Source organism: Mastomys coucha, unplaced genomic scaffold, assembly GCF_008632895.1.
Source record: "Mastomys coucha isolate ucsf_1 unplaced genomic scaffold, UCSF_Mcou_1 pScaffold8, whole genome shotgun sequence".
Taxonomy (NCBI): Eukaryota; Metazoa; Chordata; class Mammalia; order Rodentia; family Muridae; genus Mastomys; species Mastomys coucha.
The window spans coordinates 70,755,385-70,766,846 of NW_022196914.1; the positions used below are offsets into that span (position 1 = coordinate 70,755,385).

The 11,462-nt window shown below is 41.3% G+C and overlaps 1 long non-coding RNA gene across 1 annotated transcript; it reads left to right on the plus strand.

Annotated features, from left to right (window-relative positions):
• The first annotated feature begins 90 nt into the window (after positions 1-90).
• Positions 91-10,448, plus strand: LOC116083274. The gene is made up of 3 exons (XR_004115663.1): positions 91-226; positions 339-583; positions 10,251-10,448. It is a non-coding gene; the product is annotated as an uncharacterized LOC116083274 (long non-coding RNA).
• Positions 10,449-11,462: the final 1,014 nt, after the last annotated feature.

The window sequence follows — 11,462 nt, forward strand, 5'->3', positions numbered from 1 at the left end:
ATTCTGCCAATATCTTTGGGAAATGTTTAGAATAATATAATATCCTAGTTTTGTTTTTGTTTTTTTTAGAAATTGACCATTTTTTGAGATGGGGCCTCAGTCAGGCTGGAGTTGGGAGCATTTGGATCCATAGATGCCTGGCTCACATACTGTCAATCACTCCTGCAACTTCTAACATGGTAGACATGAAGGTTGACTTGTTAACTTTTCCAAGGAGAGCAGTACAGTGAGTCCCTGCCCTGAACCCCAAGATCTCCCCTGCACACTGATTCTGAGAAAGAAATCTGGGGAGGTACAGAACAGTAATTGCTTCCAATCTGTTGTTTGTTTTTTAACAGGAAATAGTGATGCCTTGAATAATTCTAGTCTCTCAGAGCAGAAGACAATGGAATCAAACCAACCCAAACAGACTCAGCATGGGGCAGAGAACCTATTTCTAAGGATCCTGGTCATTAGAACACTCTTTGCTCCCTCTGACGAAAGGAAACATGCTTCAGAAGCCAGTCCCTCCTCATATGGATGTTGGTGAACAAGGGTGTACACAAGGACACTGGTGATGGCCAGGCAAGGCTCATAGTCTGAGGTGAGTTGCTTTTATTTCACATAGACCACAGTTCTCTTTGACTGTGTCAGCAAGAGCTTAGAATGAACTCTGAGCATTCTGAAGCAGACACGTCTCTGACCATGTGTACCTTATATTGATTTCCTAGAATTGTAAGTTCTCCTGGCCACTCTCTTCAGAATCTCTGTCCTTCTCTAACATTAATCATTTTAGAGCTGTTGTTCAATGACAGGTGCCTCGGTTCCCATGTAACTTGATTGACATTTTAGGTAATAGGAAACAAAACAAACAAACACCACACTTCTGAATTACAAAAGAAATGAACTCTAGGTCTTTACTAGAATCTTCCAAGGCACTTTTAGAAATATGAATGTTTAGGTTCTCAATGTCCTTGGGGTGCTCTCAAGCTAAGGCACCTAAAAGTTTTCCCTCAAGTCCTTCAAAGTCCTCAGGAGGCCTGAGTCATTCTTGGGCTTTCTTTGAACAGATCGTGCCCTCGGTATCATCTTGAGCAAACCACTTATGTCTTTACTTCACCTTTCTTCACCATAAAAAGGGAACCCGAAAGTGTTGCGAAGGAAAACCGTCTTCAGTGGTCAGAGTTCATCAGAGGCAGCTCTAAAATTATTTGTAGACTGGCTAAAACAGAACAATAATAATCCATATTTTAAGCAGGTGGATATTTACTGGACACAACTATAAACCGTTTACATGGAGTTTTTAAGCTTATAGCAAGCAAGAAGGTGGGTGCCATTCACTGGATGGAAGATGATGGGGTGAAGCATGGTCGGTGAAACGACCTACCAAAGATAGTTTGCTCCATGACATTTGAATACAGAGCCTGTGCTTTGAGGACTAGGTCCCCTTGCCTGTGTCCAAATCCTTGCCATGATATCTCACATTAAATCTGCTTCATTCTAAAGATCTTCATTCAAAGATGTGAAAGTTGAATACTTTCAATTTTTCTTTGCTTTTATTTTTGTTACCTTTTCTTTTGGAATTAAAGTATGATTATATCGTTTTCCCACCACTTTCCTCACTTCAACTCCTCCCATATGTCCCACCCACCCCACACACCCTCTCTCTCAAACTCAAACTGTTTAATGTTAAATGTATGTATATGATTTTAGGGCTTATGCTTTGGTATTGAATAATCAATTGGAGGCCTCTTGCCTGGGCAAGACTATTTCCCCATAGAGTTGATGCTTTATCTGACTAAGGGTATTTGAGCCACACTAAACATAGAAAACCTGACTGTCAGGCATTTGGGGGGAGTGAAGGAGAGCCTCTGTGTGGCCTTTTTGAAGTCATGGAAGGTTCAGTCAACAATCTAGGAAATATATAATTGAGGAGCTGAGTGGTAAGACCATAAAACCCGGAAATAAAATCTTCTGTGCAGTTCACAGTAGGTTACACTGTGGTCAAAGTGGGGCCTTTGTGATCTTTGTTGCTACTGTGGGGAACTGTGGAAATGTCCTCATGTTTGGTTCTAGCTGACACAGTTGCTTGCTTTAGTAGAAGTTGCCCACCAGGATGGTAAAGGCTTTCAGCCTAGGGCCTGCTCTCCACACCACCCTATCTTTTGTCTGAGCAACCACAGCAGCCTCTTTCAGGTTTTCCTTCTATCTTGTTATCTCACTATACTTCATCCCTGAAATGAAGTGAGTAACATTTCTCAAGTACTAGTCAGGCCACACCGCCCATGATTACGATGCTCTTGGTAGTCTTAGAATTAACCTCCTCTTCTCTCACTGCATGCCTCTCTTTTATGAATTAGAAGGCCCTCCATGATGAGCCTCTGTCTCCTGCCACTGTATCCCTTCCATCTCTCTTCCCTACCTGGTACTCTTTGCTCCCCAAACATCTCTAGATCTTTCCTCCCAGAGGCTCAGCACCAGCTGTTTTCTTTTCCATAATGTCTTCCAGGTCCTCTTTTACATCTCTTCTGCCATTTAGCCTTTCTCTTCTATACCCCTCCTTGGGTACAGAACACCACTCAGTATGAAGTATCTACCCCTCTCTGTGTCCATTTGTCTCTCTGTGTGTGTGTATGTCTGTCAATCTGCCTGTCTCTCTTTCTGTATGTCTGTCTGTCTCTCTGTCTCATGTGTTTGTATGTATGTATGTATGTATGTATGTATGTATGTATGTCATATGTCATGAAGCCACATAATTTCCCCTAACTCAGTCACTCACCTGGAGTGCACTGACACAAGTCTTTCCTGCATCACACACACGTTGTCAATGCCTGTCACACCTTTGCAGGCTGACACTTTCATGCCAGCCTGTTTTGATTTTCTAGCACCATGGTGTACTTCCTGGTCCTTTGGCATTTGTGTTGATAGCTTTAGCCCCTTGAGAACTTAGTGCCAATGTCATGAGAACTGGGACTGTCTTTATTATTGTCCACTAGTCTCCCTTTCCAGAGTTCTCGTTACTTTACATGGAAGAGGTTCAATAAAGGACAGTTTAAAGCAGTGAAAAATGTAAAGTTTATTCTAGGAGAGTAAGCCTTGGGCTAAGAGGAATTATTATTTTTTGGTACTAGAGATACATATAAAATGATATATAACATATTTGCACAAATGCAGATATTTATATACACCTATATAAAGAGAAAGTCTAGCTAACTATGAAAATATAGCAATATACCACCACCTCAAGTAAAGGAACTAATGATCATTGTGGTGGTTTGAATGCAAAGAGTCCCCCAGAGACTCATAGGGAGTGGCGTTATTAGAAGTATGGCCTTGTTGGAGTAGGTGTGGCCTTGTTGGAGTAGGTATGGCCTTGTTGGAGTAGATGTGGCCTTGTTGGAGTAGGTACGGCCTTGTTGAAGGACGTGTGTCACAGAGGGTAGTCTTTTGAGATTTCAAAAGCTCAAGGCAGATCCAGTGGCTCACCGTCTCTTCTTGCCACCCATGGATGCAGATGTAGAACTCTCAGGTCCTTCTCCAACACCATGTCTGCCTGATGGCGCCATGATTCCTGCCAAGATGATAATAGACCAAGTCTGTGAACTGTACGCTAGCCCCAGTTAAATATTTTCCCTTATAAGTGTTGTGTGGTCATGGTGTCTCTTCACAGCAATATAAAACAATCACCATTGCCCCAGAAGCCCTAATTTTATCCTACCTCTTGACGTTTACCAACCCACTTTCTAGAATAGGCAGCAACTAGAGTCTTCAGCTATCATTTTTTTGTTCTATGAAATATAGCTTTATAATGAAGCTTGCTCTGTAAGTAACCCTGGAAAAACTGGAGAACAAGGGTAGGCTTTGCTAGTGTGGGCATGGCAATAGCTTTACCCTCCATGCAGCTTTAGCAAAACAAAAACAACACACAAGCTGCACTGAGGCATGGCTGCAGGCTGGAGCAGCCCCTAGAGAGCTTACACTTCTCTCCAGGAGGTGCCACTGCTATGGAACTTCTAGAAAGTTCCATAAGGAGCACAGATCCTCAAGTAGTTGTCTGAGCACCCATGTGATCCACATTTGTGTCTTCAGCTTCTATGAATGGCTTTTAGAGAAGAAGCCATCTTCAGAGTGGAGGGGTCAGCTGATCCAGACAGCACAACATTAACACAGAACAGTAAAGAAGTGTCTCTGCCACACTCATTGGGGCAAAATGAGCTTGAATGGAGTCTGTCATTCTCAGCTAAACTGTGGCTGACACTGTTCTTTTACTCATTGGTGGTTTAGGTTTTTGTTGTTGTGTTGTTTTGTTTTGTTTTTACCCTGTGCCCATAAGCTGTCTTAGGATATACATAAACTCCATGCAAGCTCTTTTTTTCAACAGACAGAACCAACACTGAAAGTGGCTTCATCAGGAGGGATCTATGTGACTAAGGATAGCACAGATGTAATCTCATTGATAATCTTTTCCTTTCTCATATTGCTTCGTAGGTACACAGTAGCTTACTGTAATGGCCTTTGTGATATTTCATTCCTGGGTCACACCAAAGCTATTGTGATGTGGTTTGGAGCCAGAGGTGGGAGAAATGCCTCTGTATGCAGTCTTTCCTCCATCTGTTGCCCCTGATCCACCTGGGAGGTGCCTGAAGCTGTACATTCAAATATTTACAGCTGGCAGTACAGCAGGAAGGCTGTCCCACTGCCCCACATCAGACCACTGGCCTGAGTAAATCAACCCTTCAGCAAGCCTCTAGACCTGCAGCTGCTGCAGTCATAGTGCTCAGGTGGGCAGGGCAAAGCTAGCTTGGCTACGGAGAAGCTGAGCAATGAGAAGAGTGGTACCACACACACAGCACCAGCACCGCCAGTGCATAGGTTCCCCAAGGGCAGCATGGGGCTTTGACTGAAATAAGAGAAAGCTCAGGGTCCGAGTACATGGCGACTATATGAAAAGTGCAGGGGTGGGAGAGAGGGAGAGGGAGAGGGAGGAGGGAGAGGGGAATGGGGGAGAAGAAAGAGGGGAAGGGCAAGGGGGAGGGAGAAGGAGAGGGGAGGAGGGAGAGGAAGAGAGGAAAGAGGGAGAGGAAGAGAGGGAGGAAGAGGGGGAGGAGGGAGAGAAGGGAAGAGGGAGAAGAAGAGAGGGAGGAGGGAGAGTGGGAGGAGGGAGAGGGAGAGGAGGAAGAGGGAGAGAGAAACAAGAGACTAGAGAGAGAAAACAGACCCAGAGAGAGATAAGAAATGAGAGTAAGAGAGAATAGAGATCAGAGGGAGAGTCAGAGAGAGATATACGAGAGACTAGAGAGATGAGAAATGAGAGAGAGATAATTATTTTTTCCATTTGTCTCCCAAATTATGTTGGGGTCATAAGGAACAACCAACATAGAATTGCAGTCAATAAGTTGTTAAGAAACACCAACAGTTTTCTACTGATAACACCTTCTTGTCAACACCCTACCCCATGAAGAAATTCCCTCTTGGTGCAAACTCTAGCTTGGTGTCTCTTAATCTTTCTCTGCAGATAGCGCTGTTGGCCTAGAAAGATTTAAGACACTAACACATTCCTAACAAGTCATGGCCTCATCCCTAGCATGAGCCTTTCTGTAGAAACTCAAAGCTGCAAAGAGAATTTCAACTGTCCAGCCAACACCTAAGACAAGACTTCCTGGGAGCACAGGAGCCTAACTGTCATAGGTTCCCGTAGCAAACCTGGATGAGTCTCACGTGGACCACCATTCCTCCCTGCCTTTTGTAATGTTTCTACTTTCCTGACTGTACTAAACCTACACTTACCTCTCACAGGTCGCTCATTGTCCTTTTCAAAGGTCCAGCCACCTACCTCTGTGCAAATCACAGCTGAATTCACTTCACACTGGGTCATGCTCCCGATTGGAATAATTTATTACTGACAAAACTGTTATTATCATTTCCCAAGTCTCTGACTTTGCTTATCTTGTGGTAGAAAAATCTATTCTAGGAAGAAGTGCTTGTGTGCTTTGAAAACGGATCTAACAGCAAATAGTTAGGGAATGCTGCCCTCTGCTGGCTGAAAACTATAGCTTGGCCCTAGGTGCTTTTACATGTGTGCCCACTTTATAGTAAATATGACTTTGTAGTAAATAAAGCAGCTGATCTTTACAAGCCATGGGAATCTGGATGGGCCCAACTTTATTGATGTTGTATAAATAAAAATTTTAGCTGTTTCACTTTACTGTGGACAGACTGCCTCAAAATACTAGTACCCTAAGGCTCATCCCTAGCATGAGCCTTTCTGTAGAAACTTAAAGCTGCAAAGAGAATTTTTGTAAGCCAACTTGGACTGGTAAAAATGACCTCACAGTTACTCCACTTAGATACAGAGAGCACTGCATTTCTTATAGCATCAAGAGAGATTGACCGCAGCATCCTTTATTCATACCTTCTTTAATCTTTTTACCCTTTGGTCCCTTATCTGGGGAAAAATTGCCAATATTCCTTAATCACTAGAGGGATTTCTTTTTTAAGTAAATGATCTTTACTGAGGGAAATGCTTAGTGATAAAATTATACTTAAAACTTCATAAGCCAGGAATAGTGGCACATGCCTTTAATCCCAGCACTTGAGAAGGAGAAGCAGGAGAATCGCTGTGAGCTCAAGGTCAGCCTGGTCTACATAGAGATACCTTGTTTCAAAACCGTAAAAGCAACACAGCCATAACTCATAAGATTAGGATGGGCAAGGACTCTAAAGCTGTGGACCTTCTTCTTCTGTTTGGAAGAGTTTTGGTGTGTTCACTAAGAAGCCACTCCTAGCCTCTACTTTCCACCAACCTCACTGCTTACACTATGCAGTCTTCACAGATCCTCACACACAGGGAGGCTGGCTACTCCACCCCTCTCTGCATCAATCCAGTCAGAAATCCAGAAATTGACAGTGTGTCTTCCTCATCCTGAAGGTGAATCCCTTCTTCCCCCTGTCCTACATTTTGTCTTCTTCACATGATTCCCACTGTCTGACATCTGGAACCTATCTTTCCACTGCCAGCAGCTCCATGGGCTTCATGACAGTGCCCATCGGTACCATGACAGTGCTCCATGAGTTCTGCGTCAGTGCTCCATGGACTCCATTGGATTCTCTGGAGAGGATACTAGCTGGTACTCTATTTCTTCATCATCTTTGCACACCTTATTCAAAGATTTACACTACTAATTCTGACTTTGCATGCATTCTCATCAGGTGTAGGCAGATCTTGCTCTCTGGTGATGTTAGCATTTTGCCTTCTGGAGCATCTTCTAGCTACTCCTTTGCTTCTAGCTCTGTCCCACCACCACCCCAGCTTTTTCTCACCTTTCCTGACTTTAGACTCTCAGAATCTCACAATTTTGGGCTCACAGTCTTCCTATTTAAATAATATTTAAAATTATCCATTACTTTCATGGTGCTCTGGATATTTGTCATAAGATAAGAGGGGTTTTGAATATAATGCAGGTAATTATAGGAGCAATCTACAAAATATTCTACCCAAACATCAAAGAATATACATCCTATTAAAAAACCCATGGGAGCTTCTGTAAAATAGATTGCATACTGGTACACAAAGCAAACCATAGCAAATTGATGTGCTTCAAAGGGAGCATTTCCAAACTTCTCTAAAGCCAGTATTACTCTAATACACAAACCAGGTGAACATACAACAAACAAAAAAGAACATACAAAAAAGAAATTACATTCTTATATCCCTGATGGAGAAAGATATAAAAATCCTCCAATAAAACACTTAAAAACTGAATATAGGAGCATATCAAAAAGATCACCCACCATGGTCAAGTTGGCTTTAGGCCAGATATACAATGATAGTTCAACATACATAAGTCAATACATGTAATAAACCATGTAAATAGACTTAAATCCCAGGCATCTCAATAGATATAGAAATGACTTCTGGCAAAATCTAACACCCTTTACAATAAAAGTCCTAGAATAAAATAGGACTTGGGGCAACATATCTTAGAATAATAAAGGCTATCTGACACAGTCATAGCCAACATCATCTTAAATAGAAAAAGAATTTAAAATTAAACTATAGTACCATTAAAATAAAGAATGAGGTAAGCATGTCTGCTATACCCAATCATTTTTAATAAAGTCCTTGAAGCAACAATTCAAGCACCAAGAGCAGAGAATGGAGTTAGAATAAGGGAGAAACAAGTAAGAAAGGAAGTCAAACCAGCCCTATTTGCAGATGATATTGTGCATAAGAGATCACAAAAAAATCCACCAAAGAACCTCCAAAGAGAATTGACTATTTCAGCAAAATGACAAGATACAAAATTAAACTACAAAAATCTACTGGTCTTTCTGTATACCAATAAACAAGAGGCTGAGAAAGACATCAAGGTACTGCATTGGCTTGTTTTGTGTGTCAATTTGACATAAGTTAGAGTCATCAGTGAAAAGGGAGCCTCAGCAAAGAAAAAATGCATCCATGAGATCCAGCCATAAGGTGTTTTCTCAGTTAGTGATCATTGGGGGAAGGCTCAGCCTCTTGTGGGTGGTGCCATCCCTAAGCTAGTGGTCCTGGGTTCTGTAAAAAGGCAGGATGAGCAAGCTTTCTGAAATAAGCCAATAAGGAGAACTGACCATGGCCTCTGCATCAGTTTCTGACTCCAGGTTCCAGCCTTGCTTGAGTTTTTGTCCTGATTTCCACCAATGATGGACTATGATCTGGAAGTGTAAGTCAAATAAACCCTTTCCTCCCCATCTTGCTTTTTGGTCATGGTATTTTGTTGGAGCAACAGAAACCCTGAGACAAGTAAAGCTATGAAGTTGAAGTTGCCTTGGAGGCCCCAAGATGTTAGAGATGCCAGAGCTGTGGGCTATCTGCTGAGGAAAGCTGCTAACTGGTAACCAGCCTGATAGAAATATTCATGTTCCAGTCAACAAAGCTGAAAGGAGTTGGACATCAGACATGGAGATGCAGAGTTTGGAGTTTGCTCAGGTGAATTTTGGTCTTGTTTTGGTTCAATATTTCCTCACTCTGACATTTTGAAATGGTCATGGATATCCTGTGATGTTGGAAGTATATGATCTGTTTTTTTTTATTTTCATTTTATAAGGGAATTACAGTTAAGCTATTGCATGAATTTCAGGAGAGACCTTGAACTTTAGACTTTTGAACTTTGTTGAGACTGTGTTAGACTATGGGGACTTCTGAAATTGGATTTAATATGTTTTGCATTATACTATGGCTAGGTATGGCACCCATAGACGTAGGTGTTTTAACAAGCTTATGGGAGCCAGGAAGTGGAATGTGGTGGTTTGAATATACTTGGCCCAGGGAGTGGCACTATTAGGAGGTGTGGCCTTGTTGGAGACAGTGTGTCACTATGGGGTAGGGCTTTGAGGGCTCTTAATGCTCAGGTTCCACCCAATGTGGAAGATTGGCTGCCTTTGGATCAAGATGTGAAACCCTTGGCTTCTCCAGCACCTTGTCTGCTTGCATGTTGCCATACTTCCCACCATGAGAACAGACTGAACATCTAAGCCTGTAAAACCCTAAGAAACTCATATTAATCACTCTGTACAATAAACGAACTCCAGATGGTTCAAGACCCCACTGTGAAGCCTGAAATCTGATTATTTCCAGAAAAAAAAAATAGGTAGTGTCATATAATATATAGATGTTGGAAAGGACTTTCTGAATAAGACTCCATTTGCTTAAGAATTAAGGCTAGTAATCTACAAATGGGACCTTATAAACATAAAATACTTCTGCGAAGCAAAAAAAAAGGCAATGGATCTTAATAGAGAGATTTCTCAAAATAGAAATAAAAGTGACTAAGAACTGTCTCAAAAAGAATTAAGCATCCTTATAGGTAAATGAAAATTAAGACTACTTTGAGAATTTGTCTTACTCTAGTCAGAATGGCCAAGATCAATAAAACAGCTAACAACAACTGTGAAAGCTAATCTATCATATGGCCCAACTGTACTATTCCTTGGCATGCATCTAAAGGATTCTACATCCTATACCACAGATACTTGCTCAACCATGTTATGTTGACATATTTTTAAATCTGCTTGGGTTCTTTTATCTCTCTACCTCACTTCCAACCCTTATTTCTTCCAATATCCCAACATTAGGTAGGAGAGAAAGAAGTTTAGAGGGGAAAGGGGGCATGGGTCTCTTTAAACTACTTCCTCTGAATAGGGCATTGAGTTGCTTGGACAAGTTCAATTTTCATTTTGTCAAGCTATCTCAAACATTTTCTTCTTGTCTCCTTTCTCTTGATCACCAGCAAGAGCAGCAGCAGGAAGGGGCAAGAGGAGCAGCCACACACTCTTCTTCAGAGTGCCCTCTTCCTCAGAGCTTCTGTCTGGACTCTGGCATTTATTCTCTCTCAAGAATTCCCAGGATTAAACCATCTGCAGCTGGCACAAATTATGCCCCTCCTGCAGCACGAGGCAAAATCGTCTGCTCCTGAAGCAGACCTGTATCCCACACCTGAGATGAAGACAAAAAACAAATTTACATGACAAAACTGAGTTAAAAAAAAAAAACAAACCTCTTACTACATTACTCATTGCTGCTTTATTTACAGTAAGTAGAAAATGGATGCAACCTAAATGCTCTTTGACTGATGTGTGGAAAACAAAAATGTGATACACACTCACCAAGGAATATTATTCAGGTATAAATAAAAATGAAAACACCCAATTTGCAAGTAAGTGGATGGAAGTCAAAAATATCACAGTGAGTAGGTTAACCCAAACCCAGGAAGATAAACATCACATGTTGTCTCTCTTCTTTGGGTCCTAGACAAAATTTTAGCTGTGAGTATACAACCTGGGGTAATCACAAAATACAGGAAAATCAAAGGGAACCACAGGAATGGGGGGTGGAGAGGAGATCTACACAGGGAAATAGGAGGACACAGGTGCTGTGAGGGTGATTAAAAAAAAAACTGGGCAGAGGGTAGAAGACTTACCTTGGGAGGGAAGGAGGTCAGGAAATATATACAGAAAGGGTGGTGTGACAAATAGCAGTAAGGATGTTTGAAAAAGCCATCGGGGAGCTATTTCATGTTTACTTAAAATTATACATGTATGTTTATACATATTATGTATATATAAATACAATTCTTATGCTTTATGTATGTTTAAGACTATTAAAAACATTCTTCCCCATTCCTTTCTTATTCTATGTAAATATATATGTACGCATATATACATATGTATATATATAAACATATGTACACATATATACACACATATATATGTATATGTAGAGAGAGAGAGAAGTAGATAGATACATGATAGATAGAAATGATAGGTAAATAGAAAGAGATATGGATAAATGTAGATATATAATTTAAATAAAGTCAGACCACTTGAGGTGATGATATTCCCCTGAGACCCATAGACTATCTAACAAAAACCCCAGTTCTGGGCAAGGAAAACTCCTTTTGAGTTGTTGGTCAGGAGAGTACAGGAGACCCTCCAACAATGTA